Source organism: Alligator sinensis, unplaced genomic scaffold (genome assembly GCF_000455745.1).
Source record: "Alligator sinensis unplaced genomic scaffold, ASM45574v1 scaffold294_1, whole genome shotgun sequence".
In the NCBI taxonomy this organism is placed as follows: domain Eukaryota; kingdom Metazoa; phylum Chordata; order Crocodylia; family Alligatoridae; genus Alligator; species Alligator sinensis.
Genome location: NW_005842305.1, coordinates 1,517,266 through 1,525,450, shown reverse-complemented (window position 1 = coordinate 1,525,450; position 8,185 = coordinate 1,517,266). Strand labels below are relative to the sequence as shown.

General features: G+C 40.3%; 1 protein-coding gene across 1 annotated transcript in view; it reads right to left on the bottom strand.

Annotated features, from left to right (window-relative positions):
• LOC102377748 (fibronectin type-III domain-containing protein 3A-like) overlaps window positions 1-4,824 on the bottom strand; it is an 84,009-nt gene extending 79,185 nt beyond the window's left edge. The window contains exon 1 of the mRNA XM_025209725.1: window positions 4,691-4,824. The gene's annotated coding sequence lies outside the window, so the exon portion shown is untranslated. The remainder of the gene's footprint in view (window positions 1-4,690) is intronic.
• Between the last annotated feature and the right edge of the window lie 3,361 nt (window positions 4,825-8,185).

The following is an 8,185-nucleotide window of genomic DNA, read 5'->3' as shown; positions in this document are numbered from 1 at the left end:
ACAATTTTTTGTTATCCTTTACTTGGGATGCCATCCTCAGCTCCATGGTAGCTTTGGCCCGTCTAACTGCCTCCCTACACATGCGAGCAGAGGAGGTATAACTCCTCTTTGGTAATCTCTCCCTGTTTCCACTTTTTATATGCTCCCTTTTTAGTCCGCAGGCTGCCCAGGATTTCTCTGGTCAGCCGAAGAAGCCTCCTGGCCCCTTTCCCCCTTTTTTCTTGCATTGGGATTGTCTCCCTCTGTGCCCGAAGGATCATTTCCTTAAGGTACAGCCCCACTTCCTGGGCTCCCATTTCTTCAAAACTCCTACTCTGCAGTGCGTCCTTGACTAATCACCTGAGCTCATTGAAATCAGCTTTCCTAAAGTCTAGCACTTTCACCCTACTACTTACCTTACCCACTCGACGTCTTATGATGAATTCTATTATTTGGTGATCACTGTCCCCCAGGTGACTACCAATCTGTAGGTCCCCTACCATATCATCCCCTGTTGCCAATACCAGGTTCAGTAAGGCATTCCCCCTAGTGGGACCGTGTACCTCCTGCGTTAGGTGGAGGTCCTGTACGCAGGATAGGAACGTGCGTGAACGGTGGGACTTTGCTGTCTGTGTCTCCCAGCAGATGTCTGGGTAGTTTAGGTCCCCCATGACTACCGCCTCCTTAGTTTTTATGGTCTCTGAGACCTGCCTCAGGAGCCCCGAATCTAGTTCTTCCCCTTGGTGTGGGGGTCTGTAGCAGACCCCTACCACCAAATCCCTTTCTCCTTGCCCCCCCATGTAACTTAACCTGCAATCATTCTACTTTCTCCTCCTTCAATTCTGTCTTGATGAGGGTCGAAGCATATTGCTCATTGACATAGAGCGCAACCCCCGCCCTTTCTTGCCCGCCCTGTCCTTTCTGTACAGCCTATAACCCTCAATATGTACCACCCAGTCGTGGGAAGAACCCCCCAGGTTTCAGTTAGCCCTACTAAGTCATAGGTGTTTTCTGCAAGCAGGAGTGCTAGTTCATCCTGCTTGTTCCCCGTGCTCCTTGCATTAGTATATAGGCACTTGAGCCCTGTGACTGGTGCCTTTTTTGCCCCCCAGCTCCTATTCCCAAAGGGCCCCTTATTGCTAAGTTCAGAGTTCATCTGCTTATGGGAATCCTAGAAGAAGGTTTCAGACTGGATATATGGAAAAACTTCTTTGTGGTTTGTGTGACCACACTCTGCAATAGAATCCCAGCAGGGGTGGTGCACACACCAGCCCTGGAGATCTTCAAAAGGAGACTGGACATACCTTGCTGGGGTTATTTGCCCCCAGCAGTCTTCCCTGCCCAGAGCAGGGGAGCTAGACCCAATGATCTCAGGAGGCCCCTTCCAGCCCTACACTTCTGTGTTCTGTATGCGAATCAGAAGTGTGCTTGATATACACCGTCAGTTCACCGATAGAGGCACAAACCATTTCAAAAGAAGAACTCATGGTCTGAAACTATTTTGCTTTACTTTTGTGGTTCATATTTTTTGTAAATAGAGATATTACTTCTAAATTAAGAGAAAGCTTCAGTGGTTACTACCTGGTACATGAAAAGACAACTCCAAAGCCCCAGAATTTACTCTAACTTTGCCTTATTATAGTGTTATTCAGCTCAGGGGGTTTTGTTTGTTTCTTGTTTTTGCAGAAACAGACAATTTTTCTCACTAAATACCACAAGGATCTCTAAACCATCATGTTCCAGTCTGAATGCTCAGTAGGTCAAACTACTGCCAGGCACACACAGTGTTCAAGATGGTGCAACATCAAGATGCTCTCCCAGTAATGTAATCACACCTGCAGTTAACCAATGCAAACGTGCGTGAAGGCAACACCTGAATCCAAGAATTTGCACACAAGATAAAAATATTCAATGTGCAAACCATCCCAGTTTTAGTAGACCATACCTCACAGGAAGCCTCCATTCCTTATCTGTTTGTCCTAATGTTATCATACAGAGAAAACCTTGTTCACAACAGCTGAAATTTGCTCCCTTTTCACTATGGAGTTTTGAGTGTTGTGTGCTTTACTCCAAACCCAAATTTTCTCAGTAGATAAAATAAAGCTCTTCAAGCTAAATTAGTAAATTTGTGCGTATTTGTTGTTGTGGTACCTGCGCCAAAGTCTTTCTACAGCTTAAGAATTTTTTAAAATTAACTTTGAAAACTACTACTGATATTATCAAATAGGATGGAAGAAAGAACTCTCAATGTAAATAAAAAAAAGATTTACTTGGCTTAATATTTAAACGCTCTAGTTGGTAACTAGTTTTTATATCTATAGAACTATAAAGATACTAAGTTATACCAGATCTTTGTTACTTCAAATAACTGTGTATCACACACAATCTTCCCACATTTACAGCGCACCTTAACAAAACAGTCAACTTAATTAAAATCCTCCATTCAGCAGAACCAAAGAAAGCAATCTCTTGAGTTATCAGAATTAAGGTTATTTGCTGTAAAGCACTAAACAATAGATAAAAATAATCATGTCACCTGATTTAGACCTGCAAATTTAACATCTGTTTTAAACACAAGTCTTTCTCCTCCTGAAATAAAGTAATAAATAGCTACCTAGTCAAGGACAGTATACCAAGACACAGTTGTCAAGGTCTTCTTGCAGCATACAAAAAAATCGCTTCTGGACTAGGGCAAATTAAACTAGTCTCTGTCTCTATGCTGTAAGAACCTTTTCACGTGCACTTATTTTTTACTTCCACTCCAGGAGCTTCCAAATCTAATAATCTTTATCCACAAACAACATTTTTGCTCCTTTCTGTTACTTCTACTACTTTGGAGGACAATGAAATAAATGATACTGCTTCAGAGAAAATCAGATGAACAGAAAAGCAGAACTTGTATATTGTAAAAGTATGAAGTACAGTTTTGACGCAAAGCTATTTTGCAAGAAATAACTAGTCAAATAGCAAAAGAGACCTAACTTGATCAGAAACTCTACCACCTTAGAAAATTTACTTTGATACACTTTACTTTAATAAACAACACACTATTTCTGATGTTGTTGAAAAATGTACTTTCATTCATTACATGCAGAAGAGCGTGTGCAATCTTTGGGAGGGGGCAACCCCTCCTCTGAAATTGTACTAGGAGTAAAACATATTGTGAGCTCCATCCAACCAACTCAATACACCAAGGAGAAGGGCTTCAAAACAGGCGAGAAGGCACACAGTATTGATACATGACAAAATATACAGGCTTATGGTTTTTGGTGGATGTCCTTTTTCAGAGAATAAGTGCCTTTTCTCCTGTCACTGCCCACTTATTTTATAAACATTCAAATTACTGAGTAAAAATTAATTAGATCTCAAATTCTCACCAGCACAATAAGTAAATCTCAAGTCAAAAGTTCCTTTTCAAGCATTAGCTGACAGACTTCAAGATGTATTCCCTTCAAGTTCCCAGGAATTAAAAAAACTGCATTGTATCTTTAAATCAAAAAGCTATTCTTCAATTCACAGAAATATTTTATTCTATAGTATTTCTTTCCCAGCCATTTAAAAATACATTACTCTAGCTTCCAGGGCCCCTACACACATGCATCGAGGTTGCTCTGACGCTGTAATTACAGTGTGGAGCAGAACTGATTGAGTCTGCTGGAGCATGCTAACTACTGAGCTCCAGTGTTATGTGTATCAGCATCCCCACACTAAAAAAATCGTGCAGGGTGGGGGGGGTCAACAAGCTTTAAAGTGTCCCACCCCCATTTTTCAGTGTGCGGATGCCGATACACATGGCACTCCAGGCGCTTTAATTAGAGCAGCTCTTGGCGCTGCTCTAATTAAAGACCACCCCCCCCCACACCCTCCCAGTTCATGTGTATAAACGCCTCCAGTTTCCCAGATGGTGGATTACGCAAGTTATTCTTAGGTCCAACTAAGAAAGTGAAGACATTCTCTGAATAGGTACTTTTTACTTGATGGAAGCCATTGCTGTAGCTTTAACAAAGGTTTTATAGTATTACACGGGAGAGGGAAGGTGATCCATGACAATCCTTATAAATGTTGTACAAACTGGGTATGAAATTGTTTAATTTTTTTTCAAAGTCCTCTTTAACTTTAAACCTCCTAAAAACTTCCCAACACTAGTCAGATGTTTTTAATCTGAAATGCTAACTAGTTAGTGATTTAATCAATATATCACTTCCGATCAGAAAGGAAAATTTTCCAGCTGCCTGTCAGCATATCATCTGCTGTGGACAAATAAATATATTTTGCTACAACTGAACTTGTTTTCCATATCAGAAGGCCAATTATGCAAGTCAACTAAGATTAAAAACACTTAGCAAAGTGTCAGGCTAATGCCAACTTGCAGATAAGGCTGCATTGCTCCCAATAAAGTCTGCAATATCTATTCTATACAAATCAACATTGATCAAAAGTCTATTACAGCAGTCTACATTTATTAATTATTAAACCCACAACAATCGTGTAGAAACATGCAAAGCTTCCCCCGCCACTCTTTATCAGGTTTTATTTTCCGATTTTTTTCCACTGCCTACTCATTCATAATACAACTTTCACCCAAATATATTAAAGTCCCAAGTCTTGACACATTTATATTTTTCTTTTACTGTAGCATATTACATATCTGAAAAATACCGGAGCAAAATAAAATGAAGAGAATAAGGGGTTTCTGTTTCCAGTTACTTACTATTTACCTGATCTTCCTGCTATTTACTTCAAATGTTGTAAAGTCTGTGCATGGGTACTATGAGTAACTTGCAACTACTCTGTGTCCTGGTTTTTCATCTAAGAAAGATTGTTACAGCCCTCTTTTTGGTGGTGAGTAGGCAGGAAGTCTTTAAGAAAAAAACCCAAAGGGAACATATTTGACAAAACAGGTAAGAGTTACCAGTGAAATCCCAATTCCAATAAGACCGGTAAATAAAATCCAAGGGAGGTTCAAGCCTGAGAAAGTTTGTAGACACAAACTTAAGATACATTTAGTGTTTACAGAATACCAAGTGGTACAACCGTTTAAAGGTATACACACTTACCATCCTAGTATCCTCATTCAAGTCAAATTACTGAATTTCAATATTGTACAATATTGTAGAACTGGGTTGACCTGGCATCTGCCGTGGGACTTAAAAATTTTGCCCGGCTGTGTTGCAAGCAGTTGACCTGGGCCATAAAATAATTTGACTGCAATGAAAACAGTGTCACTACACAATATATTCCTTGGAAATTAAAGCCCAGTTAAAACCTATCAACAAAAATTTGGAAAAGACTAAAAATGAATTTTATTAAAAGACACTCAACATTTCAAAACATTTTATATGACAAGGAACAACAATCATCCCTCTACTTGCTGGGCCCATAAAATGTGTTTATGCTGACTTGGAGTAAATAAAAACTTTACTCCACAATACGCTCTACCAAAAATGTTATGAAAGAAGTGTGTACTCATTGACACTATTAAAAGCAATGATATTACATCTAAGATGGGGACATCTCAACAGGTGGTATCAGTGAAACCAGTGAGGGTAAAAAAAAACCCTTTAAGAATACTACAAGCAAAAATTAAGTACCATGACAAAGTTACTGGTGCCTGTTTAAAGTCTAACCAATTAACTTCATTCCAAGTTAGATGATACCTTAAATGTAGTATAAAAAACAAAAGCGGTTCTTACTCAAGAAAATGGAAACCAGTGGATCTGGTACCAAGCTCTAACTTCTAAAACTGACTACTGTTGAAGATTGAGCCTTTCAACCCTATGTAAATGAGAGCCAAAGCACTTCAAGGTCTTTCCAAACACTAGACACTACTAATATGATCTTCCCAAGCTATTTTAGTCAGACATGGGCAGAAAAGATGCTGATTAAGATCCAGGTTTAAATATTGGAAAAGTGAATCCTCAGCAAACTGAGGCAGTTTCCATATCAATCAAGACAGACAGAACAATAGCAGATCCACATTAAGATTGGAAATAGACTAAGGGCTCAGAGCCAGTGGTCTGTCTATGCTGGTCAATACACAGAAAGGCTTGTGTTAGCACCACTGAAAGAATAAATTATCGCTGCTTTTACAATAAGCTCTTCAAGAATGTAATAAAGAGTTCAGTGTGTGCTCCTCAGTCAGGAATCCAAAACTTTTCAGTTAAGGCCTGGCTTGCAGCAAAGATAACAGCTGAAAACTAACCATCTTGACCTTGACAAACTTAATCACAACTTGCCTTATGTTGCATGGTAGAAAGCAGGTGAAAGAAAAATGTAAAGGTTATTTTTTTGGTAGCAGGAGGACTTGCAGTTCTGCACCAATTAAATACTATATTTTTAAAGTAACAACAATTTAAGACATCCATTCATTAAACTGAAGATTATTTCCTTCTGAATTCCCAGCTCTCCTAGCCTTATTATTGGGGTATTCACTTGCTTTCAAGAGATAATTTCTAACTCTTCCCTAAATTAAGAGATTTACAGCATGAAATTAAGGATTCAGACCCTGACATTCCAACAATATTTCCTGCCAAAAATTACAAGTACCAGTACATTTTTGTAGTTTGAAAGCAAGTTTTAATGGTTGGTAAATTGTAGGCACACCAAATAACAGAGTAGGCTTAGAGCTTCAGTGTCCTGAACTTAAAAGTATGTGCTCATTTACTTACGACACATTTCAACTTGAACGGTCCTAAATCCTCCCCCCCTCGCCCCCCCCTCCCAAATAGTGTTCCTATAGTTTGCATATACATACCTGTATGGTATCTGTGCACACGGTACAACTGAAATGCAGTTGCTACATACATGTGTAAGTCTGCCAAGGCCAAGCAGACTATCTTACGAAAAGCGCAACGGATTTTTTCCTGTCTGCAGACTGTAGACAGAATCTTAGTTTTTAAGCTCTCTCTAAAACTGGTTCCAAAATAAATAAAAAAGAAAGGCTACTGGCATGTGGGGGACAGAAGTGCAGGGTCAACAAGATACAAACATTCCACGAGAAAAAATCTGCTACAGAACTTTTTTTTTTTTTAATTTGACTTCATTGCAAAGTTAGTTTTGATACAACCTCAGAGGAGGATGCAATACATGATTGAGGGCAGTGGCAGGAAGCAGATTTGTGTGGACAAAGTTTAGAGTTACAATCTCTAAAGGCAAGTTCATTATAAAGTTACTGGTTCAAAGAATTCTGATGTTCAGTTCTTGAATGATGTTGGCAAGTATGTTAAATTAATACAATTCATTGCTGACCTGTACAAACCAAAATAAGCTTCCTTGCTATTTTAAAAATGAAAACTGCTCAAAGTAACTTCCATTAGTGCATTGGTGGAGTTATAATTATTCTATTTCCTTGCCAAGGTGCTGCCTAACTGCAGCCCAGGCCAAGTTTTTGAGAAAGAAGAACTTGATGCAACACTACTGAACTTACAACTAAGTGATGCATTTGCAATAGCTTATTCCAAGCAAGTTTTAAGACAGACACTTCAAAGCACCTATTCACAGACTTCTGTAATAAAAAAAAGTGACAAGTTGCAAGAGAAATGCTTCACTCAACTTTTTGTTATCATACTGGCAGGAAGGAACAGGAGACCTTTCAACTCAGCATTGGCTCAAATGATTATATTCTCCTACCGAACACCAAGAGATCTCAAGGAAGCATAAGGACCCCAAGGCTTGCAAACAGAGCCCAGCAACCACCAAGCAAAGTCCTGGAAGGGACGACGGGTGCAGCTGGCCGGCTACTTTTCCACAAGGCACAAAAAAACATGTGGTGGGACTTTTGCTCTCAAAAAACACAACCCATTTTTTCCCTTGTTCTTTATATTTATGCCATTGCCTTCTTAACTCAGGGAGCCTGCATGCCATCCCAGAGGAATTGTGTTTGAACTGTCAAAAGGCAGTGAACAATGCCTAAAGCACCGGCAGCACCTTGAGTTTCCAGGCAGGCGCCAAAGATATTTTATTGGCTTAAAAAGACAGAGAGCGCGTGCACGATGCTCAAGGTTTGGAAGAAATCAGGCTTCGCCACAGACTTTCTGACCGCCCTCAGGGACTCCCGCTTTACCTGGGGGTGTCGCGGGGGTCAGAAGCCGCCGCCCGCGCTGGAGCGGGCGCAGAAGGGGCCGCACGCGGGCAGGGTGGAAGCCAGGCAGCCCCGGGAGACCCCGGCTCCGGCCTCTTCGCCCCACCCGCCCCCGGGGGGCGGCGG